The sequence below is a fragment of the Desmodus rotundus genome, chromosome 6 (genome assembly GCF_022682495.2).
Source record: "Desmodus rotundus isolate HL8 chromosome 6, HLdesRot8A.1, whole genome shotgun sequence".
NCBI classification, from domain to species: Eukaryota; Metazoa; Chordata; class Mammalia; order Chiroptera; family Phyllostomidae; genus Desmodus; species Desmodus rotundus.
In genome coordinates this window covers 150,071,493-150,096,934 of record NC_071392.1, presented here as the reverse complement: position 1 = coordinate 150,096,934, position 25,442 = coordinate 150,071,493, and the positions used below count along the sequence as shown (strand labels likewise).

Sequence of the window (25,442 nt, the reverse complement as noted above, 5' to 3'; positions counted from 1 at the left end):
TCCAAGTATAGGTGGAGACTGGGAGTTCATGGAAGGCAAAATCTTTGTGATATATATATATACGCACACGTGTGTGTGTGTATATGTACACATATACATATATAGTCAATGTATATACATATACACTAAATGCTTATTCTGTTACAGAGAGGGATATATATCTATAGGCCCAGGGGTTGGCAAAAGTAGGTTTACAGCTGTTTGTATGGAAAATAATATATTAATTAATGAATAATAATACCTGTAAGAATAAACTGTTTTGCACACACAACTGTAAACCTACTTTTGCCCCACATCCATGTACATATGTATGTATGTATGTATATCCCTCTTTGTAACAAAATAAGCATTCAATAAGGGTTTGTTAAACCATAAAAAAGAGAAGCTGATTCTGATATGAGACAAAACAGAACTAGACATTAATAAGCCACAATACCCGATAAAGATATAATAATTATGAAACTCAGCCATTAAGTAAAATATACAGGAACTTGAAAGAGATGTAGTAGAAATGCACCATTAACAGAAGTATGAGGCCCTGGCTGGTGTAGCTCAGTGGATTGAGTGTGGGCTGTGAACCAAAGGGTCACCAGTTCCATTCCCAGTCAGGGTACATGCCTGGGCTGTGGGCCAGGTCCCCAGTAGGGGGCCTGCGAGAGGCAACCACACATTGATGTTTCTCTCCCTCTCTTTCTCCTTCCCTACCCCTCTTTCTTAAATAAATAAATAAATAAATAAATAAAAATAAAATCTTTAAAAAATTGAAGTATAAGCTACTCTCAGCACAAAGCACATCAATGTAGGAAAAAACAAGGTGATAACAACAAAATTAAACAGACAAAAAAATCTAAATAATATAATCATGAAGATCTAATAAATACATTTTGAAATATACCCTCAAAACAGAGAATATACCTTCTTCTTCAGCATACTGAAACTTTCACAGTAATTGGTCATGCATTAGTATCACACTGAATATATAATCCTACCATGGAGAAATAATGCGGACAACTCTCAGATCATCGTGCACTTTAATTTTAACTAGAAAATATTAAAATATATATTTTAATTAAAAATTAACAAAAAACAAAGCCTCTGTTAAAAGACTGGAGTAAAAGGAAAATACAAACTAAAATTACAGATTTTGTAAAAAATTTAAAATAAAACACTACATACTACAATAATCTGTTTAAAGCAGTGATGAGAGGAAAATTCATAGTACTAATCAGTTTTTTTCAGGATAAATTTAAAACATAATGAATTACATACCCAGCTTAAAAATATTTTAAAAACTACAATAAAGTCAAAGGAGAGTACAAGAAGAAAAATAGCCAAAGTTAATGAGACAAAAATCAAAAAATAATAATGAAAAATCAAAAAAATAATTTAAATTATAAATACAAAATGTAGCAAACTTGATCTAAGAGCAATGGGGGGAAATCTTAAATACATAAATTAAGAAATGAAAAAGAAAATAATCACTAAAAGATATATTTAAAAATCACTAGAATAATTTGCAGATTAAAAAGAGAGAGAGAAGGAAGAAAGAAAAAAAGTAAAAAACCTAGGTGAAATGCAGAATTTTCTAGATAAAAAATGATGATAAAAAATGATCCCATTAGAGATAGAAAGCTTAATCAGATCAATTTCCATGTAAAAACATAGCGTCATTAAGGAACAACTTTGTCAGCAAAGCAATCTTTTTTCTAAGAAGACTTCTACCAACTGTCCATATACTAGAGAGTTTCAATGCCTTGTTGTCCCAGAACATTAAAAGTGAAAATAAAAAATAACCTTACTAATTCTTTAATTCTTTGTATGAAGCTAATAAAACATCAATACCACAATCTTATAAAGACAGCCCAAATAAAGAAAGCTATAAATATTACCTTAAAATATCAATGCAAAAACAGTAAATGAAACAGTAAACAGATCCAATATTATACTAACCAGTACAAAATTGACCCAAAATTACAAAATCCATTAATATTATACAGCTGTTAAAAACAAGACAATGAGCCCCAAATAAAGCAACTTATGCTGAGCCCTATGTCACCAAGTGGAGATTTAGTTACATTTTCAGCTCTGCCAGAAATGAAATCTCGCGCCGGTCAAGAATTGCCTTATCGGTGCTAGTAGGGGACCTATCTGACAGACCCTGATGTCCCCTAAAGAACAGTACCTGAGATGACCAACCTGCTCCTTTGCCAGTCTTCCTCTGACTGGCTTATTTCACTTGGCATAACACTCATAGACACAGGCAACAGTACGGTGATTACATGGTGATTACTTACCATACTGAGGGAAAAGGGGTGGGGGAGGTAATAGACAATATAAGGGGGGGTAAATGATTATGGAAGGAAGACTCAACTTTGGGTGGTGAACACACAAGATAATATACTGATGATGTACTGTGGAATTGTACACCTGAAATCTACATAATTTTAGTAACTGTCACCCCAATAAATTCAATAAAAGTTTTTATAAAGAAATAAACAAAGTCAAATAAATACTACACTGGGTAAATGTCTCAAAAAAAATTCTCAAGAATGGTTTTCCCACCCTTAAAGACATGTGCTTCAGAATGACTCATTAAAGTTTAAACCACATTGCTAGATCAGGCTATGATATTGCACCTTATAGAAGCATAAAGAGAAAGCTTAATTGCTTCCAAAGGTAAACAATAAAACTGTCAACATCAAGAAAATAGAAATCAAATTATGGGGCCATTTAAAGCCATAGACATATTGAATTGTTGTGATTAAAAATACAAAATGGTTGCTTTATTGAATATATTGCCCTAGATGCTACCATTTAATCCTAGAAATCCATGCTTCTGTGCATTTCTAAATATAAATATTTTCATGTCTTAAAAGACAGTTTCTCAGAAGTCTTCAACACATGTGTCTGTGTCTATGAGTACATACACTTTTCTGAAATCTCTTCTAACAGAGTTCTGCCTACATTTTAATTTCCTATATTTATTTAATGTATTTGTGTGAACTTAGTCAAATCCTTTGTTCCCTTCAGTTTCATCACACATTTCACTTATAATACCTATGCTACAATACCAATTTAAAACTGAAAATCCTATGGAGCTAATTTAAATCTTCCCACTCTACGTCACAGACCTTTAGGCACATCTGTGGAGACAACAGACTCGAAAGCACTTGGTAAAGAAGAAACGATTTTATTGTTTGCTGAAGTATAAGGATTGAGCTGACTACATTACAAGTAAGCTTATGTTAAAAAGTAAAAGTAATTTTTTACATTCTTTTTCTCATGGGACCATTATCATTAAAGAGATTCATGGAAGTGGAATAAGACCCCTAATTTCATAATATTTATAAGATGGAAATTAATGAACAAGTGACTATAGTTAGGGTCATGCTTTCATCTACATAATAGAAAGTCTGCATTTCAACGAGGTCCAAACATCCCATTCAACAGAAAAATCCTGAGTTCTACTTGCTTGGATTTCCACTTGCACTTGTAGGAGTTCGACACTCCCACTACAAGCAGCATTTCAGGGATCCATGACAGCCTCCAGACTACTTCTTTTCTATTAGTCAGAGAGAGGCTCAGCTATTCTAATGCAATTTCAACACATTTCTTCCACAGCTCTATGGATGATTTTCATGTCAATGGGTCTAGAGCCTGCTCACTGGATAGAGAGGTGGAAATACAATGCTGACTCTCAAACGGGAAGACACAGGCTGCACAAGGACCACAATAAGAGAGAATGAGCTTTCGTTCTCTGTGGAACACCAGTTGTGCCCCTCTCTTCATCCTCTCCTCTGTCTGCTCGGCCCATCGCTGCCACTCACTACAGCCCATGGGTGTCAAAGAGAATCATCTTGTTGTTGACAAGGAAATAGGAGGCTTATACTCTTCTGAATAAACACAGGATTCAGAATATAGTACTACTTACTCATTAATGACATAAGTTCTATGTTTTTCCAATAATTTGCTTTGAAGAAAATATGGGCATTTCTACAGGATGCACAACTTCCTGTGTTTATAAAGTGCACACAGTTGTACATTCATTAAAGATATTTTACCATAAGCATCAACTGTGAGCTAGACATAGGGTATATACACCACAGTCCACAAAAAGAAAATAGTCCCCATCACAAACAAACTTAAGATCTTATGTATAAAGGCAGAATATAAATAAGTACATAAATACCTAAGAATGAATTGCGGGGCACTATTAAGGTAATGACGATCTTTCTTCAAGAGAGAATAGCACCCCTTAGAGGCCGCGCACACTAAGAAGTTATATGAGAAGGGAATATTTAACAGATATTAGAGGCTCTAACCATGTGCTATTTGGGAGTGGTTTTCTAAACCAACGTAACAGCATTTGAAAATGCTCTAAGGACTGTTCTGGAAATTGGTAAAAGGTTACACTTGATGAAAAGCAGTATCTATGGGAAAGAACAGTTTTATATGGTCGTCAAAGCCATCCTCTCTCTTTTCTTCCCCTCCCCTGGCATGGGCCCAATTCTTACTTCTTTTATATTCTATAGATATTTCCTGAGCCCCAGTTGTGTGATGAGGATGATGCTTGAGAGGAGGGGGAAAAAAAAACAAAGCAGACAACCTCTGTGCCCTGCCTGGGGCTTAGAATTACTAACGGAGACAGACAAGCATATAAGCAATTACAAAACATTAGGGCCAGTGCCTGGAGGAGCGAGAGAGGGGACTCGGTGAGAACAGGGAAGAGGCCATTGGCTATGGCTTGGGTGGGATGAGGGACAGCAGGGGAAATCTTGAGCAGGATGTTGAGGCTTTGGGTTAGAAGTTACGAAAGCCAGGATATTGCAGACAGTGGGATGGGTTTAGAATAACCAAGTGATGAAGGCAGAGGGTGAAAGAGAGGGTTAGTGAAATTCAGGGGGAGGTAAGCTGTTTTCCTAGAGCGTGAGGGCCTGATGGAGCAGGACCTGTCCCCTGGGGACCTCCAGGAGATACACACCGGTCACAGTGCAGCCTGAGGACCACAGCAGTGACCCAGGACACCCGAGACACAGGCTCAGGCTGAGCACATCCTCTCCACGCCTGCCCTCTCCTCTTGGAAATCCTCTCCTCTGGCTTCTCCTCACTCTCACCTTCGGTCTTATTATCTCCACCACCCAACTCAGATTTCTCCGTCTCCTACCTTCTCCTCCCTGTCAGTAACACCTACTAGCTAAAAACGCCTTATTAAAAAGAACATGTGCATATTCCTTGCTAGGGAAAAATAAAAAGATGAATTTGCCCTTACATTTTTCAAAATTAAAGTACGGAGAGGGCAACATTTTTCTTGAATGTGGCTCTGCACTGATTTTTTGACACAGATTGAGGTTGAAAGACAGGGGAAATCAGAAAAGAAAAACATTTCCTACCTCTGAGGTGGCTATGCTTTACGGTGTGTATCCCTGATTTTAATGACACACAGCCAGTGTATACTTAAGCACAATCAGTGATGAGTCCCAAATGGCCTCTTCACTGACCACGCTTACTAGTGATGTCTATTTTAATGTATTTCATAACCCCAGTGTCACTTAAACTATATGTCCTCTTAACATAGGGGTCGGTATTACTGTTTTAACATATGAAGTTTAATGTACTGGAAATAATATGTTCGTGCCTGAATCCCGCATGCAGCTGCTTATTTTCCAAGGATCTGATGACATACATGTCATGTGGGTGGCCCGGATATCTGGTAAAAAGAACATAAATTCCGATCACAAACAGATTTGCAGATAAATCCCATCTCTATCACTTACCAGTTTTGCCACTTTGGGCAGATTTCTTGACTTCTACAAGCTGCTTCTTGAATTTGTAAAATGAGAATAATTTCTTCTTTGAGTGTTTTCTTGAGATCCCCCTGACCCCCCTGCTTGCCTGCCTTCTTCCCTCTCTTCCTGCCAAAACTATCCTGTTGAGTGTGAACTGGCGAGCAGGCTTGGAGTGCAGTTTAAATGAGATGTATGAAGCATGGTTTCAGTGCTGGGCACATAATAAGCACTTCATAAAGGTCCTTTATTTTACTATTATTGTCCATATGGTTGATCAAGAAATTTCCCAGGCAAACACTTTGTAGCTTCTGAAAAACAGGCAACACTTCCCTGTTATGGTGCATATAGGTTACATAAGCTTAATACTTCCTCGTTTATTGCTAGTTAACAATAGATTCTTAGAAACTAAAAATAAATTCACCCAAACCAGCTACTTATCACCTGTGGAAGGCCCTGCATTTGCAATTAAAAAAAATAATAAATTCTTGGTGGGTTTTAAAACGATGGAGGTAAAAATCCTTGTTAAATTACAGAGGGGTGGAGCTGATAAATTTTTAAATCATTGCTTTTTAATGTAACAGCTCGCTCATTAAAATTTTAATGTGTATTGCAAAGACAATATAAAAAATGGCATACATCAGTCTGAAATGATAGAAGTGTCATTATGACCTTCACGGATTTTTGTCTAGCCTAAGTAATCCCAGTAAACCCTACAGATTGAAAAGTGCATCTTCAATCATGTCCGTGCTTTTGCCCTTGATTGTGGTTTTTTAAAAACATTTCTCACTAATACAGCTTTTATTTCTTTCTTAAAAGAATGACATTAAAATTGTAAGGCTTTAAATGAAAGTTAGTTACTTGTCAAGGGGACTGGCTTAGATCCTGGTGCTATAGATTTTTACTTGTTTTAATTATATTGAATATGTCCAGCGTGTGCTTTGCTGTTCTAAAGGAGTCAGCATGTCTATTTTGAAAGATTTACAATTTTGTTTTAAGAAACCCCTTGTGGTAATTTTTATCATGCAAATTTATATCTGAAAGAAGAGACTTGCAAGGTACTAAAATTAAAGTGGTCCTATTTCCGGCCCACCTATCCGAGATTCATACAGGGACAAAGAAAGAACTATGCAATGAGAACAGAAAGAAAGGCACCTGAGTGCCTGTGGTCAGTCCGACTTCTGATTACTTATCCATTGAGGGGGGGACTACTAAACATAAATAAATTTTATTTGGCATCGTATTTAAAAAGTGAGGGGTCATTGGAAACGTATAAACTGCCTTCAACTCAGACACTGGTGCTAGTGCAGAAGTCTGCAAGACCATAGAAATGAGACATTTATTTCCCGGAAAGGGCTGTATTAAGGATGGCAAATTGTTCAGATTCTAGACAGTCAAGATGTAAAGAGAATGAGAAAGAGGAGGTATTGGAGGAAGGTTATGTGGCAAAGGAGGGCGCTAAAGGTTGACTGGCGAGGAGGTGCCCATACACTACCTCTCATCCACCTTGCAATTTTGCCAGAGGCCAAGCCTGCAGCGTGGGAAGAAGAAGAAATCACTGCCCTCCCTTCTCTGCTGCCCAAGCACGTTCACGCCCCCCCCAAACAATCCAAGTGGTCCGCCTCTCCAACCCAGCGCAAGTCTTCATCTGCTGAGGCAGGTGATCTGACTATGTTTTCTTTAATTCACAACTCAGTTATGATGGCGGATATCCCGTAAATATTATCTCTTCAAAAAAAAGGGTCTAGTTATCCGAAACAGAAATAAACAGAGAAACTCAGGCAGCTGTGGTGGGAGAGTTTCCAATTTTGAGGAGGTGGCGTTGTGCCCAGGGCAAGCCAGAATCGCTGGAGGCCTGCCTTCTGCTCTTTCGGAAATGGAGACAACTGCCCCCCTCCCTTCCCCTCTCTCCCTCTCTCCCTCTCTCTCTCTCTCTCTCTCTCTCACTCAAATCAATAAACACATCATCTTTGGGTGAGGACTCAGGTGTATGTAACTGATACTGACATGCTACTCCAAAGTCACCGCTTCTTCCAGATCACTAAGTTATTTTCCCCACTTCGGCCTTGATGTGGGGCTGGTGAAGGGCGGGGGGTGGGTAACTAAGTGCTGGCATGAGCTTTTCCTGACATTTGCACAGTGATAAGAGGTACTGTTTTCCAGAGTGGTCTCTCTGTTACAAGTACTTGACGAACTAAGACTATACTTTCAGGGATCATTTCTATAGTTTGTTACAAATACTTGACGAACTGCTCAGCATGAAAGGTTACTTTATAAAACATAAAATAAAATTCTTACTACAATGACCACTTTTAATTCTAATAAAACAATAGTGGAATCCCCAGTGAGGCAGAAATATTTACAGGAGAAAAATATTTCAATTGCCAGCAGTTTGCAGTGAAGATAATAGGAAGTCACAAGTGAGTTGTAGCAATTTATTGTTGTAGATTGCATAGCCTACATTCTTATAAAATGCAACACTAGATAAGCCATATTCCCTCACTTTCAAGACCACGATAGCAAGGAAGAGAGAGAAACATGTTTACAAAGATACACACACACACACACACACACACACACTCATCTATGTCCTACCAGAAGTCATGCTCTTAATTTAAGAAGATCGCCCAAATAACCCTTTATTTTCCCAAATACTATCATTTTCAGAAATAGCCGGGACTTTGATGCATTCTAATAGCAAATATTCCAGAGTGATCAATCAAGGGTTTGGGCTAAATCGCTGCTGATAATATAGTTGTGTTTGTTATCTGAGGCAGGAACAGGGACGTGGGGGAACAGGGACGTGGGGGAAGAGGATGCCCCTTTCTGCCCAATGACGCAGTTCTCATCTGTGTGCCAACCCGGGGGTGGTGGAAGCATCAGCTGGAACCTCCTGTGTCCAGTTCTGAGCAGCAGACTCCAAAGCGAAAGGGTCTACTATCCAATTCACATTTGCCTCTGTGATATTCTTGCCTGCCTCCTCAGATCTCGAATACAGTTTGCAAATCAGTACAAATTAGGGTCAGCTTGGTTTTAGGCTGGGAGGAAAAAGAGCAGAAGCTAAGAACACATTTTAGGGCTAAGGAGGGCAGGGAGTTGGAGCAGCTAGAAATATTGAAGCAGCTTCCAGAAACTGCTGAAGTAAGGTATGGGGACCATGCCAGGCCCTCTAAGGAGTCAAGAGAACAGATTTCTAGGAGTCACGTGGTATGATGACTTCCATGCCTTTACAGGGACATAAAAATTAACAGTGACCCTAGAAGGTGGGAAATCTTCATATTCCTCGAGTTAAAAAAAACTACTTATATTTTTTCCACATTTCCACAAGCCAGACATTTTTGTGCTATACAGGCTTTGTCTCACTTCATTCTCTCACTAACTTAGCGAATGGCTATAATCATTATCATATAATCATTATAATCACTTTGAAGACAAGGGGAAAAAGGGTGCTGAGGTCATATAATGATTAAGGAGCAAATCTAATTGATAACCAGATCTGCTTCAACTTTTAAGCCATTATGAAACAATCCACAAAACCCTGCCGTTTTCTCGTGAGAAAAATGAGACCTTATGCCTGCTCAAGACAACCCCAAAACTTGCCCACGAGCAGGTCGGCCCTCAGCACATTTAATTCATACCTCCCACCCCAGATTATAAAGGTAAAGGCCGTGCATACAATTTGCTCAGAATATGGGGGTCTGGGCACATTACGTATGACCTGTGCCCAGGACAACAAGGATCGGTTGCTCAGATTTCCCTCTCAGATGTCCTTAAGTAGCTATCTGCCATTAAGTGTTGCTATTTCCCATTATAAAAGGCCGATCATGGTATCTCTGGGATAAAGAATGTCAAAGGGTAGCAAATGCTAATTCCGCAGCTCCCCTACAGACCCACCGACTGATGCATACCTTGGTGCAGGGACGGTTACTGCCTTTGTTTCAAAGATCTTGAACAGTTTCAAGCACACATTCTTTATGAGGAATAACTCAAACAACATATGTATTTCTAAGGTAAATGTTCTGGGTAGGACACCTTTCATCTATTATCTCATTGATTATTAGCACTCCACATAGGTTGTTTAAAGCTACTAAGTTACTGAGAGGTTACTGAGCTTGTCCTAATTCGCTGATGGTGGTAAGGATTAAAATCCATTTGATGAGCAACCAATAGATTTAAAAGCTATTATAAATCAACAAAGCTTCTGGAGGGGGGTAAGAGGGAAAAGAGAAAAGAAGGGGATGAAAAAGGGAAAGAGGAAAGGAGGGGGAAAAAGGAAGAAAAATATATACGAGAGAATTCTAAAATAATCAGTGATTTTCCTTTTCTGCTCTCTTCTTCACCAAAGCAGCTTCAGAATTCTTGTTTTCCTATATTTGAATAATGACTTTTGTGTTTCCTTCATAACATTTTATATTTATTGATTTCTTTTTCCCTACTTAACCTGTTTTCACATTTGAAATCTTGCTTTGATTTCCTTTTTGCTATACCCAGAGTGGCTAGAGGAGATGTCAAAAACTATTTATTGGAGGTAAAAAAGCTAATTTTAAGAGGTGAGTGGAAAAAACATAATGCACCCCACAGTGATTTTCTCCATGGGTATAGATTCTCAGGACTTTGAGACTGTGTGACTGAGAACTTTCTTGGATTCCCAGTGAACTCTGTAAGTGTTTTTATGTGCATCACCTAAAATGAAGGTGTAATAGATGGTCACAAATGCCAAGTTCAAAACTCTCATTGCACCAGCCATGTCCTTCGAGTAGGTGTCTTCACACTGTAGACTGTACCTCTCCCAGCCACGGGAAGCATCTGTCCCTGATCACCCTGCCACTAGGTGCAAAGATAAACGCGTACTAAACTTCAGTGGGTCACAGAGAGTTAAATATAAGCATTGTAGTGATTTATAAAAGGCACTGATATTCCAGCAAGTTATGATATAAGTTATGGATTCTACCCATTTATAACATGCACACTTTTCTAGGTCATAGTCACTCACCTTCAAAAGATGTTCAGAAGAAGTAGAGATACAGGTGCTCGTAAAGATTATGGAGATAGATAGATCGATCGATCGCTCGATAAAATGGACTATGTCTTGCAGAACTGATCATATATATGAGTAGACTAAAATTTATACAGCATGCACTTGTAGGGTGGTTTCACATTAAGGGACCCAAACATATTTTCATCATTTTGTAACATATTAAAATTATTGGCAGACTTTTTAATTTCCAAATCAATAAACTTCTTTCTCAGCCTAAGTCCAATGATTAGCTATTAAGCTTGTAGAATTCAGACTTTGAAGGACCTATAAGGCTTATTTATGGGTCTATTTTCCTCTCTTTTTTCAAGTCAAATGATATATTTTTAATTGAAAATCCTGTTTCACTTACTAACCTGGATCCGTCTACGTAGGCCTAGTATTGATCGAAACTGCTGCAGGTAAGAAAGCATTTCCGTCATAGAACCACGGTAGATTGATGGCTACTATCATCAGGTCAAAAAATATTAATCCCCCATCAAATTAAAGGAGCACCAAAAATGATGACTGTTACTTTTTTTAAAAAATCAATCACAGTCCAAATGATGGCATTCATCTTGAAATACATTTCTTCTGCTCCCCCACACCCCCAAATTGATACTTTTTAAAAATCTTAGCAGTGAAGAGACACAATCACAGACAGAATGAGGGACCCTAAGAGATATTCTCCAAATATTTCAAAGGATACCAAACAAGGAAGAAAATGCACTTGTGAAGTTGTAGCCTTTGACATTGTTAAATTTATTTGTAGCAAATACTGATCCTTTCACAGTCAGATTGGGGTGGCTAATCCTTCCACTGTACTTGACCCATTTTCTGACCACATTTGGCCACTGGCATCATCTGCTCTATGGCAAGCCATCCTTAAAATCAGGGCGGCCCTGAGGATGATCAGTGAGTGAACATAAACATGTACGCATGAGGTACTTTAAGAATTACTTCTATAAACTTTGGACAATGAAAAATTTCCAACATGCTTATGAAGAGAATAGTTAGAAGAATCCCTATGTACACGTCACCCAATGTCAGTCTCCATCAATTTATGCTCCTCACGTATCCCTCCCTTCACCTCCAACACACACACACTCACACCCAGGCAAACCTTGTTTGCTTCTTGCCAGAGTACCTGAGAGCACATCTCCAGCATCTTATTGTTTCATCTGTAATGACTTTGTGTCTCTCCACAAACCTTAAAAAGTGAGCCAAGCCATATTTCCACACTCAACAAAATTAACCAAAAAAAAAAAAAAAAGATCACAACTAAAATCTAATATCGATATGTTTTGAACTGTCTCCAAATTTCTTAGCATGTCTTTTTCCAGGTAGTTTGTTCAAATGGATTTTTTAGTTTCCAAAGAAATGAAACTATTTTTATTATGGTATGACTTTATATGACTTTACATATGATTTCAAATCAGGCTCACTGTGAATAAAGTTTTCTAAATAAACATTATTTTTAATGAACTTTATATTCTTAAGTTCCTGATGAGGGCAAATAAAAAAACCCAAAATTTTTGTGTATGATAAAACAACAGAAATAGTAATCCCTCAAGTTCGAGTCATTAAAAATCAGTGAAAATCATCATAAATTACAAAACAGTATGTAAAGAGAGACATTCTTTTTGACTTGAATATATAAAACAGTTTGATGGTAATTGGATTAAACTTAAAGAAATGAATTTAAATTAAGCTGAAGCTTTTGTATTTTCTAGACATTTTGGGCAAGTTGAACGTACATTGTTTCACAGTCTTCTATGAAGAATGGCGACGGTACTTCTGCATACAAATTTGTGAGGATCAAGTGAAATACGCCAGAAACCACGCAGCATACAATATAATCAGCCACAAAATGTTGATTCAATATATTTTAAATTTGGTCTCAGCTACTGTCAAAGTTCTTTGATTCTCCCACCCCAGGTGCCCCCAAGGCCATTTATTCTATCAACTTTTCACAGTCCCTCATCCACCAGATCTCCTCACTTCCCACCTTTCCAGGGAAGACACCAGAGGCAAACGTCCTCTCTCCTTTGCACATGCCCTCCGTTCCTTACCCTCCTCGGACTTTGATAGTCCTGCTTGACAAAAATCACATCCAGATAAAACTCAACACTCCCACTTCTCCACCTCTGCACCCATGAAGCTGAAACTGCCTAAAGAAAAGCTCACATTGTTACTAGTTTGTTTCACTTTAAATTCATATCCAGGAATTTCAGCTCAAGTCCTTAAATGCTGCCGGGCAAACATCAAATCAATTTTCAGCGCATCCTCTCTCCTTTTCTCAGTTATGACTACTTTCCACCTTTTTTCCTTTAAACGCCCATCATCTTCTCTTTCGACTGGTGACCTGGCCCGATATTTCACAAACCAAACCAGGAGCCACGTGGAGAGGACTTCTAAGGATGACCTCATCCACGAGTGCTTGCACCTGCACCCTCATACTCTGCTTTCTCTTACTGTCTCTCATACCCCCCATCCCCAAACACTGGCGAACTCTGGGACTCAGTCTTTGGAACTCTGTATCTACATGTACTTTCTCAGTGATATAATAATCCATTTTAAAAACCTGCCAGAGCCCTGGCTGGTGTGATGCACTGGATTGAGCGCCAGCCTGCAAATCAAAGGGTTGCTGGTTTGATTCCCAGTCAGGGCACCTGCCTGGATTTCAGGCCAGGTCCCCAGGGGGCGGGTGTTTGAAAGGCAGCCACACATTGATGTTTCTCTCTCTCTCTTTCTCCCTCCCTACCCCTCTCTCTAAAAGTAAATAAATAAAACCTTTAAACAAATAAAAATAATAATAAATAAACAAAAGCCATCCAGATGCCAATGCTGAGGTTTACAGGTCTAGTGCAGACGGCTACCCCAAATTTCAACTCTGTCGCCCATAAACACTAGTCTATCAACACCAGCTACTCTGCAGGCAACCCGTCTCAGCGGCTGGAAACGCCATCCTTCCCTTGCCTGTCTCTCTCAAATCCTATATCCACCCCCCATCAGAAAAGATCTCATTGCCTCAAACCTCAAAATGCATGAAGCATTGGACAACTTCTTCCCACCTCTGTTACGAGGTCTACTTTGCCCTGAACCACCATATTCTCTTGTCTAAACACTTCCCAGCCTCCATTTTTCCCTTCATCCACCTACCAGCAGTCTATTACTTTTAAGACATAAATTATTTTACTTTCAGTCCAGTCTTGCTGGGGACTCCCCACTTCTCTCCAATAGGAAGAGAGCAGTCTCCAGAGGTACCTATGATCTGCCTCTATGGTATTTACACCCTCTGTGTAGTGATCCTACTTGCTTGGCCTCTTGGTGTTCCTTTACCATTTCAAGCACACTCTCGCTTTCAGGTCTTGGCTCTACCTGCTTCTGTCCCAGGAATGATCTCCTTCCAGATTATTTACTTGGCTAACTGCCTTGACCCTGCTGTTCTTTGCCCAGATCTTACTTTCTCACGAAGACACCCCAACCTGTTTAATACTCTAACTTGCCTTCCAACTTCTCCCCCTCCACTGGCACTCTCAAATCCACTTTCTCTGCTCTGTATTTTTTTTTCCATAGTACACTCATAGTTTATCATTATATCCCCATTTCCATAATATACATTGAAGAAGAGCAGACATCTCTCCCATGTTTTCAATCTGTTACATTCCCAATACTGAGAACCTGGCATATAGTTAAACCTCAATGAATGTATTTGAATACATTTCCAAATATTTGTCGACTTGCCTTTTCAATGGTAATCTACTGAGGACTTGAGTTTTCTAAATTAAGAACTAGTGTTTACGGAAGTAAACATACGGTATATTAAGATTTGACAATACACATGTTTGTTTTAATGGTCGATATTACTCTTTAATTATTGGTACAATTTCTCAATTTTTACATAGCAGTTAAGAAACAAAAAAGACTACAGATTTGTAAGTCAATAGTCTATTACCTTAGGTATTAAAAGAGGACTCACAATGAAAGAACCACTATATTTGCTATCTTAACAGCTTTCTCTAGTTGTTTTATTAAAGGAGTTACTAAGTAGTTTAAGAAAAACAAAATTACCTCTCATAGCTCTTATACACAGTAAGAAACCAGCAGAGAAGGCCTGTGCTAATAAATTAAAGCACTGTTGGGCGTGACTTTTGACAGTTAATAATCTTTAATTAATTTAGGCATTGTTTGCCCTTCAAGATAAAAATGGATATCTATTCATTCTCAGACCATTATTTTATTTAACACAATGAACTGAAGTTGAAACTCTTTGAGAGGCAAACTATATTACAATTATATCCACTTTAAATTAATAACATCTCACACACGTTGACTTGGAGATATGTAGAGGCCCCAAGCAATGAAAAATTATGGCCTCATCATTTTCTCAATCTTATATTTAGCTCAAAATAGAAACCCATTAAACTTGAATTAAGTATGAGGATTTGAAATGCAGACATACCTCGAGGTATCGTGGGTTCGGTTCCAAACCACAGCAACAGACGGAGGAGCACGATGAAGTGAGTCGTGATATTTCGCTGGTGGAGGGTCTTGCCTTCAGTGTTCGAAAGTACCCCCCCTGTGAAGCACAATAAAGAGAAACTCCATAAAATAAGGTGTGCCTGTATTTGTTTTCCCATGTTAATTGTTTTTAAATCACTCTTAAAAAATAGAGGTAAATTCACATATTACGAGATCCTAGCTCTGAAATTAAAACAAAAAAGTTAGCTCAAAATCTTGTAATGAACCCCCAGAATTTTGGTCTCGTTTGTGTTATTTACCAAGCCTACTTACTCCGATGATTACAGATTTGCACACATTTCTCAACAGGTTATGGGCTTTCTTGGGAAAAACAACAAGGCTCTTTTATTCCAGTTTCTCTGGGGCACATCCAGCCTCTCTCCCTACGTCGACTGAGGTCGGGTAAAGACTCGCTCACACCAGCGGGCTGAACGCGGCGGCTCAGCAAATATGTTTCCACTGCACACCAATCCCCCACTTTGGGGACCGCAATGCCTTATGCAGGAAAATCGAAATTCTCCTAAACCCAAGTATCCAGACATGCTTCCAACCTTGAGTAAAGTTTAGCAGTGAGTCTCGCTTCCCTCACCTGGGACCAGCACCTTCCTTCTGAAGCTGGGGGAAACACCTTTATTACAAGCACTTCACAGACACTTTACAACACCTGGAGACTCTAGTCAATTAGCCACGCGCTGAGAGCAACACGCATCAGGTGTGTATTATAACGGCACAGGGCCATGCTGTGATAAAAAGTGTATATATATATATATATATATATATATATATATATATATATATATATTTTCAAACTGAGGGGAGCAAAACTGAAGGCTAATAGGGAGGGAAAAGAAAGCAAGGAGACAAAAACACTATGTTTGATGGTTCTACTGGCCTGTCTATAGGCAATAGAGGAAAGAGCCTCAAAAGCTGCAATTCTCCCCCTCCCCCACGGTTGGAGTGGAAATTAGTGGGATGCTCAGCTCCATTTCAACCTGATGCTCCAGAGCATTTTAGAAAAAGGAATAAGACGCATTCTTATTTAAAGAATTTGTAAAGGCATGAAACCTAATCTCCGAGTTAACTTCAAAGACGCTGCGTCCTATACAGATAAGAGGTGCTGAGCATAACAGTCAAGTGGTCCTTTAAGGACCTTCAATTGTATTTCACGTGCTGCACCCACCTCTTTTCTTCTTGGGGAAATAAAAAATGGGACAAAGATGATAGGGTTTTTTTTTTCTTTTACCTGCATTAGATATAAGAAGTAAGACGATGGCTAAGGTATTCATGAGGAGAATGAGCTATTGTGGTTGGCAAAACTTACTCAAATAGCAAAAACCTCAGTGAGACCATAGCCACTGGGATGGGTGCATATTATCAAACATTTTACTATTTCCCCTCTGTCCATCTGAGGCCAGCCTATTTCTCTCCCACCTCCCTGAGAGAAGAATCCAGAATCACTACTAAGTATTTTGAGAATCGCTTTGTTGTTTTATCCGATTAGAGAACAAATTCACCTTTCCTATCCCTATGATACTTTAAAAAATAATTTCTTTCCTTTTCACATATTTTCAAATCCTGTGGCTAAAATGATAAAGGCATATGCAAACAGGATGGGAAAAGAGTTGCTTGATAGTTCATAGGCCACACACATTCCATTGATTAAGCTACGTTTTGTAATGAAGTTATTCGATGTCAGCGCAGCTAGCATTGAAGCATTTTCCTCACCTTCAACACCACTGACTCCAGTTGGAAGAAAATGCATGTGTATTCGTGGTTTAAATTAAAAACACAATCAGACACAACTGCAGACTAACACCTATGAATTAAAATGCTAATTATTTCACAAGAAGAATTTATTTGATGTCCCCCTTTGAAATATAAGAAATATACAATAGAAAGAAAGGAGAAAGATGCCATAGGAAGTCAAACACGCATTTGCAAAGCTAATTGAGCAAATTCAGCACCGTTTGACATTTTGCTGAAAGAAAAGCTGTCTTGCAGCTGGATAAAAGAACAATGCAAACAAAGACAGAAAAATACACAGTCTAAATTGATCTGTTGAACCCCAAAGCACTAAGATAGTCTTGTATAAAGTGTGAAATTGGACTGTGAGCAACACAGAAAATTTTTGTCATAATACTTCCCAAGATCAGAGGAAACTGTAGGAGATCTTCCCCGTTTTCTTTTGTTTCTCTCTGTAAAGAACTAACCTAGTTGAAGGACAACAAGAGTCTGAAATCCCTAAACCCTCACCAGGGTTAACAATTGAGACACACAAATGAGAGTTTCAAAGCTTCCCCATCGGGAGCACTGCAAAGGAGGCTAAGGAATGGGGGTGGGAGGTTCAAATGGGAAGGTCCAAGTTCGAGCATGAAAGTAATTACCCTTAAAGACAATAATTCAGTACACTAACTTACTAGACGTGGCTTATTTTTGAATCTAAAATTTTTGCTAAAATTTCACTTTTGAAGGGAAGGGGGACAATCAGATTCATAGTTTGTGTTTCCTAATAATAACTTCCTGTATCACCTCTCCACAACCTGCTTTCCACTCCCTGCATCACTGAAACAGAAGTGCTGGGAGTAACATCCGGGTTCCTGTGGGCATGGAGCTCATATTGTGCTACAAATGCCAGATCCACACTGAAAAAATAAAATCTTCGTATCAGCTCAGCATGGGATACAAAACAGCTGGAAGTTAGAGGACCAATCACTTTCTCTTTGCAAACATCCCCTTGGACCTTACCCAATTTCAACAAAATATTGAATCCATACCTGATAGGAACCTGCCTTCCGATGCTGCTGCTAACCTCCTAAAGTACTTAGGAGGCCTTTTCAATTTAACCTGGGTGTCCTGCGGCTAGCTCCTTTCCTGTACCGTTGGAAAAATAGCGACCCTTCCCTTTAACAATGTGACCTTGAACATGGGCTGGTGCCTGGTGTGCTTCTAACGTTACCTGTCTGTTTTGATACTGGCTTCTTCCTTCATCCCAGTGGTGGTGTGGGTAGAAAGGCCGCAGCAGGCTTTTCTCCTTCACTGGCCTGATGAGTACTTTGGGGTCTCTCTTAATAAAGTCCTGTAGAAATGTTTTCACCACTGCTCAGAGGAGACGGGGATGGCTTGTTAAATTAGCTTTACGCCACAGTGAGGATTTGTGGGGAGGAGGCAGAGCCGGAGATGTTGGCTGGGCAAGAACTGTGTCCGGATTCAGCCTCGCCTCGCCCTCAGCCCAGGTGGCCTGTGTGCGTTTCATCTTCATCAGTTCTTGCTGGGGAGGGTTTCCCACAGCCTCCCAGCAGGGGAGGAATGATGAAGGCGCCGTTGCCTGTGGTCTGAGTACACCATTTCCCTTTTGAACATGCCCACGTCAGAGTACATTAAATTCAGAGAGGCAGGCTGACTTAAATCGAGAGGCAATAGGGACGCTGTGCACAGAAAACAGGATCAAACAGGTGCCCGGGGACCCCTTGGAGAAGAAAATGAACTCGGCAGCCCACTGTGTGGATAGGAGTCCTGGTCCCCGAGTTATCACAGTTCAGCCACCAAAGCTTGATGAAGTAGGAAAAGGACAGTCATACATAAGTAATTCTGGAGCAAGGCATTCCTTTCATTCCTGAAGTCTCCTCAGTTTTCTTTTCCTGACCCCGACTCTTCCTTGGAGCCAGAATAAGGAGTTCTGTGGGCAATTCGAACTGCAATCTTAGGCAGCAAATTCCAGAACCAGGAAGCAGGGATTTCATGATTTATTAGCATTCCAACAAACTCTGTATAGATTCTCTCATTCCCAGCTTCATCCTTAGTATTCTGTAGCAACCACAGTCTTGTCTGTGTCTGGGTTTCGGCCTGAATACAGATCCATACGTGGGGTTCCTAGACCCTACAGGCTCGTGTTAAAGGTGCTTTTTATTTTCACATGGCCAGCCCGGCATTTGACTGAGCAAAACTGATAAATTATTAAGCAAATATAGCCTTAAAAGGGAAATGGTGGGAACTCAAGAATAAATGAGAGAGAAACTGCCTTACATACTATGAAATGAAAACGTTTATCAAAATCATTTTGATTCAGGAAAATGGTATATTGAGCACCGTGTGCCAGGCTTTGCTGAGCATTAACAGGAATTTCTAAATTATAAATTGTGTTCATTAACCATTTGCATTCAAATGAGAATTCCGCACACTGGAAAATTAATGGACTTTTCCAAGGTCACTCAGCTAATACAGCAGGAGAGTCAAGACTGAAACGAAATCTCCTTATTCCTCATACAATCTCCTTGCAACTCCACCCCACTCCTTACATCTCAGTGTTTAATTTCAAAGCCCAGCTTCATGAAGTCCGAGGATACATCACTGCGACTTTGATTGTGGCAGAATGTCTCAGCAGTATCACCAGATTCTCCAGGGAATTACAAATCTCCCCAAGTGCTTAACCAATTCTGTTTCCCCCACCTCCTTCTCAAAAGGCGGCCTTTGGAGAAAACATTTGCACTAAACTATTTGGATCCTTTATATGGAATCACAATTTCTTCCCCATTTAATCCAGGCTACTTTCTTAATTACTATCCTTTCCAACGATGGGTAAATACTTTATTCCATCTAGCAAGATATTTTACTCAAGTATTTAGTTTTTTCTCCTGACCTTTATCTTATTATCAGTTCCATTTTGTTTTCTGTTTCTTTTTTTGCCCTCAAATTTAAAAAGAAGTTTCCATTTAAAAATATTTTCAAAGGAGCCCGTTAAAAAGTCATTTTCTTTCGCTCTTTAGACCTTTATCTAAATTTGTATTTATTTTTTCATGAACAGAGGGACAGTACACCTGGCGATCGTTTATACAGGCTCTTTTTCTAAAATGAGGGTTTATTTTCCGAAGATTGCAACTAATCTGGAGACTTCACTTCAAAAGTATTGGTTTGAGAAAAAGATAGACAGGTAATTAAATTAAATAGGTAGATAATATATGAATAGATTAAAAATCTGTGATGTTTAAAGTATAATCTGCTGCCATTGATTTTTTTTTTATTTTAAAGTAATAGCCATTTGTAAACACTTGGCAATTTCATTTTTATTTCTAATGCAACTGTCAACATATAATATTAGTTCTACAATTTATCTCCCATTCCAAAATAACCAAATTATCTTAAATTCATTGTTCTCTAAGAAACATTTAGAATTTTTGATTTAGCAGTATTTAACCCTCTCCACATTCATACATCTAGTAACTCCTATTTTTAAAAATATATTCTAAGGAAACCCACATAAACTTATGATAACATTTTCTAGAAGAATTTCATAGTTCTGTTTGTACTAGCAAATTATTGGAAAATAAATGTTCAACAATAGGGAATCAAATATATTTATTATGGCATCTCATAAAATGGAATATTGTGCAGCAACTTGGAATCATGTAATAGAAGACTGAAAAGATGCTCTTGATTTATTGTGAATGAAGTGATACAGGGCTACACAACGAGCACAAACATCGTGAAGTCACTTTTGTAAAAGAGTATGTGGATAGACAAAAGGCTTACAGGCTATCCATTAACACAGTGTTTTGTTTTCAAGATTCTAATCTGATAATATTTTGGTCCATCTTGAAATCCCGCAGCTAATGCTGGTCTGAGGAAGAGAAGATTTCAAGCTGCGTGCAAATTGAGGTTTAAGAGCATATTCCTCACCTCTTCTCCTTCTTCTCTCACTCTTCCACATTTTATAATGCCACACATTTATGGTATTTTCTTTTATGGAATGTCATTGATTTTGACAGGATAACAAATACTACTTCTGTAAAGTTACATTTTGTCAGCCAGTTGTGCCTTAATGAGACCAGGTTCACCAGAGTATTTACAAAGAAACAAAAAAAGAGGAAGGCAGAGGGGATACAAGTAAACTGGGTACATACCACCTCAATCTCTTCATTTCTCTGAACACCACTTTACTGAACACTAGTAAGGAGATAAGAAGAACTCATCTCAAAAAACCTTTCCTGCACAGGCATTCTATGGCTATGATGGAAAAAAAACATGTAGGAAGAAAGGAACAATGGTAACCCAGGACGATCTCTTGCCCGGAAACCCATTTTATTGTAATGATATTCAGATGTGTCTGCCCAGCCAAATCCCACGAAGGATTTGCTAAAATTTGACTGGCCCTCCTCTTTGATTGGATTTAAGTGTCTGTATCTCGAAAACCCCAAGAATCTTTGATATGGCAGGACTGGGAACCAGTGTTTGGAACCCTCGGTCAAGGCAAGATGTCCTAATCATATTTCTGAGCTTACAATCAGACAGATAAAAGAGAATGACAAAGGAAGCATTTCATCAGCTTATGATTTCTGCATTAATGTTTCTTACTCTTCCCGTGTAAGAAAACTAGCGATGCTGTTTTGACTACCGGTATAGATTACTTTGCTGCCATGTTTTGGAAATACTTATAGTCATTTCTCAAAATGACTTATTTTCCACTAAGGGTCACAGGGTTAAGAGGCTCTTTGTTAATTTGATAAGGCACTGAATTACTTGGTATTATATCTGTTGAAAATAGCTTTTAATGACCATTACACACAGAAGAAGTCGATGATTTCATCAGCTTAATAGGATGATTGCTCCTGGGTTCCATCTGTTACATGGAGCTACAAGGGTGCCGATGGAAATGGCTTTGAACATTTCAAAGAGATTCAATTTTAGTTTCTGATCCAAAATTCAGTAGATGCTCTTGAAAGACTACAGCATGGAATAGAAAATACATACCAAAATTGTATATGGGAAAAGTAATCAGAAATATACTGATAATAGGGGAATCTGGTCTGGGAATTAAAATCGAGGGCATTAAAAAGGCAAATACCTTCAGAACGAGCCTCTATTTCTATTTGGGGACACTGTCCCTAAAGTACACTTCCGACTTCACAACGGCCTTGCACATGCGCACCTCAACCTGAGGTGAATTTTCCGACGAGGAGCTTGGGAATAGGGGGTGGTCCTGAGAGTTGTAGCACATGAAACTTTCTGGCTTGCTCTCTCACCTGTAAAAGATCTCAGTGGGGCAGACTCTGGTAGAGTGCTTGTGAGGGACGAGGCTGTCCTTGCAGTCTATATAGAGGGGGTGCGTATATTTAATTTAGGGGAGAATTATCAAGTCCCTATGACCTCACCTATTAGCCACATCTGCCAGTTTATTAGCCTCCCAGTCTTATCAGTAGTACTGTTGATATACCGATGTTTGTCCCTCTGAACTGTATGCCTATTTCTGAGTTGGATCTCGAGGGGGAGAGGGAGTTGCTGTTTATGAACCCCATAAAATCCCTCCCAGGGGCAGCAATGGTGCAATGATTTGTTCAGAGATGGGTAGCCAGGCCTGTCCCACGGGAGCCATTCCCATAGATTTGCTTGTTGTTGAAGCTGGTGGACAATTCCTTTTGCAACTCATTTTAAAATTTCATCTCAACTTTAATTTTAATTTCCAGTCAAAAATGTGAATCTGGAGGCTTTTTAGCAGTCACGCTCTTCACCTCCTGGACAAAGTTAGGTTGAAATACAAAGCAGAAAACCAAACCAGGATGAAAGGCCTGTGGCACCTTGGACTTCTGGCAAAACAGTTGCACCCACTAGTAAAAAGCTAGACTTGGTTAAGCCAAATTGAGCTGAGCGTCTGTGCTTGCAGACAAAAGTCCTGGGTACAGCAGAAGGCACACTGATTTAAACTAACTTTTTACAACAGAAGTCATACATGTTTATTGTCACGAAAGTTGAGACAATGCAGGAACAGAAAATAATTAGTTCGAATTAATGTCAAACCATTGATGTACATTTTCTTTCAGTGTGTTTCCTACACTTTTACACAGCACAAACATATGCACGCACGCACGTAAGTGAATGTCCAAGGCACTGCTTCTATATAAATTATGTTTAACACTTTTTGTTCACTAAGCAATTTATCATGAAAAACGACTTAATGCATCAATATAATTTTTATGCAGCAAAACTTACTATACAGCAAAGGCTAACTCTTGGTCCTTCCTTCCTTGCTTCTATCCTTTTTTTTCTCCTTCGTTCCAGTAAGTTTTTGAACCTTCCAAGGTTCAAGGGTTAGCCTGTGCTCTGGGGATACAGCAGCGAACAAAAGAGGTAGAGTTCCTCCTTATGGGAGACTTAGAAGGCAAAAGAGGGAGAGTTCCTAAGACTTACGTTCCTTTTACTGAGTGAGACTGATGTTACACAAGCGAACAAAATAAATCCAGATAGCATAAATGGCACGAGGAACACAGACAAGATTGTGTAATAAAAATAACAGGAGAGGGGGACAAGGAGGATTAGGTAGGATGGTTAGGAAAGCATTCTTTGAAAAGATGAGAATTGAGCTTGCAGTTGATGAAAAGAAAGAGCCTGCTGTTTAATATTGGGATGGGAGTTTTCCAGGCAGGCAGAATAGCTAGTGTCTGGGCCCAGGTGGGCGTGAGTCTGGTGGGTCTGAGGAATAAAAGAGAGAGGTGTTGCCTCAGGTATAACCGGAAGGGGAAGCAGTAAATTAGGTGAGAAAAGAGTCTGGGGGAGAATACACAGGGCTTCAGAGGCCATGTAAAGGAATCTGGATTTTATTCTAAATGAATGCAAAACATCATGATGTTTTTTAAAAAGAGGACTGATGCAATCTTGTATAGGAAGTTTCATTTGTTGGCATCACCTGTGGCTTGCATTATGCTGGTGGCAGTTGAAATGGACAAAAGCAGATAGATTTGTGTGCACTTTTGAGGCAGAATCAACAAGATTTGCATAGGGTTTGAGAGACGGACATCTCAGCCTGTGCCCCTCCTCTATACATTGAGTAAGTGGCATTAAGTTATTCTTGTGCTTCCTCCTGTGGTCTCTGTCCTGTTTCCACAAATAGCACATACATTTTAGTAGCACTCTGATCCACAGGAAAGGCGGAGGACGGAACCTGTTTACTTTTGTCTATGGACTGCTGTTTCGTTTCTGGAAAATTACGTGGCTGGGAGGAGAAACGACTGGCAAAGTTAAACTCCTCTGCAGAGAGGCCGTCCTGCTGGAGAGTTGGCTCCGCGGGCTCAGCAGCTCGTTCAAACGCTTCGGATCGCAGGACGCAGAGGCTCAGATCTCCGCAGGGTTCACTCAACCATTCATCCTTCCAAGGTAGATAAATTGAGTGTTGCACGATTTAGAATGTGTGTGTCTTTCAGATAATGCCTTAAAGAGCAAATTCTGTGTGAACATGAAAGAGTACAGAGCACTATAGAGGAGTAGGTAGGGGCCACCCCTGTGTCCTTGGCCTAAATTCCCCCCTTCAGTAATGTGGTAGTGCGAACAATTTCAGCCACCAGTACTTCAGTGTTGCTAAATCCTTGCAGTGTTCCTGGGTCTTGGGAATCCTTCAGAATGAAATGAGCTTCATTAACAAAAAGCTGTTTTGGCGTACTATGAATCCCTCCCAGGTTGACTCCAGCTTCTCTGTGCTGTTTCATGAGGTCCCCATCACCGAGACTCCAGCCCTCTCAGACTAGAACAAACACATTTTGTAGGTGAAAGGTAGCTTGATCTTTCCTATAGGAGGTCTGCAGTCAGGGGAAGTTCCCCCACTGAGGACTCTCTGCCCTGAAGATCGCCCAGCGGAGGGTACTGACAGATGTGGAAAAGGGCACCATGAGCCAGTGAAGTGCAGGAAACCCAAACCCAGTCCCGAGGTGGCTGTACCTTTACTCTTTCCTTTTGCGGAGTGCCAGGCTGCAGCAGGTCTCAGAGTTTCGACACTGAAGTCTTGGTCACGTCTTTGGCCATATTAGCTAATGAATGTCTTTTTAAGACCTTGTACATATAAACCTTTCCATAGTATATTTTTTATTTTCATTGTTAAAATTATAGAGAAATTTTATTTATTCAGTCGTGGTATAATTGAAATGTATGTGTGTGTGTGTGTATACACACATACATACATATATGTACTTCATGTATATATACATATATGAAGTGTATATATATATATATATACTTCAGCTCACCCCCACCCCTACTCTATTCCTTTTATCTCAGCTATTGAGCTGTTCATCTCTAAGAAACTACTCAAGTGAAACCAAAGAAATGAGGTGTCAATTTAATTTTTTTTTTTTTTAACTTTC

At 39.3% G+C, this 25,442-nt stretch overlaps 1 protein-coding gene across 1 annotated transcript in view; it reads right to left on the bottom strand.

Annotated features, from left to right (window-relative positions):
* The window catches only part of LOC139441028 (teneurin-2-like), a 2,123,458-nt gene that overhangs the window by 1,231,452 nt on the left and 866,564 nt on the right, over positions 1–25,442 (bottom strand). Inside the window, exon 6 of the mRNA XM_071221851.1 lies at positions 15,263–15,379. The gene's annotated coding sequence lies outside the window, so the exon portion shown is untranslated. The remainder of the gene's footprint in view (positions 1–15,262; positions 15,380–25,442) is intronic.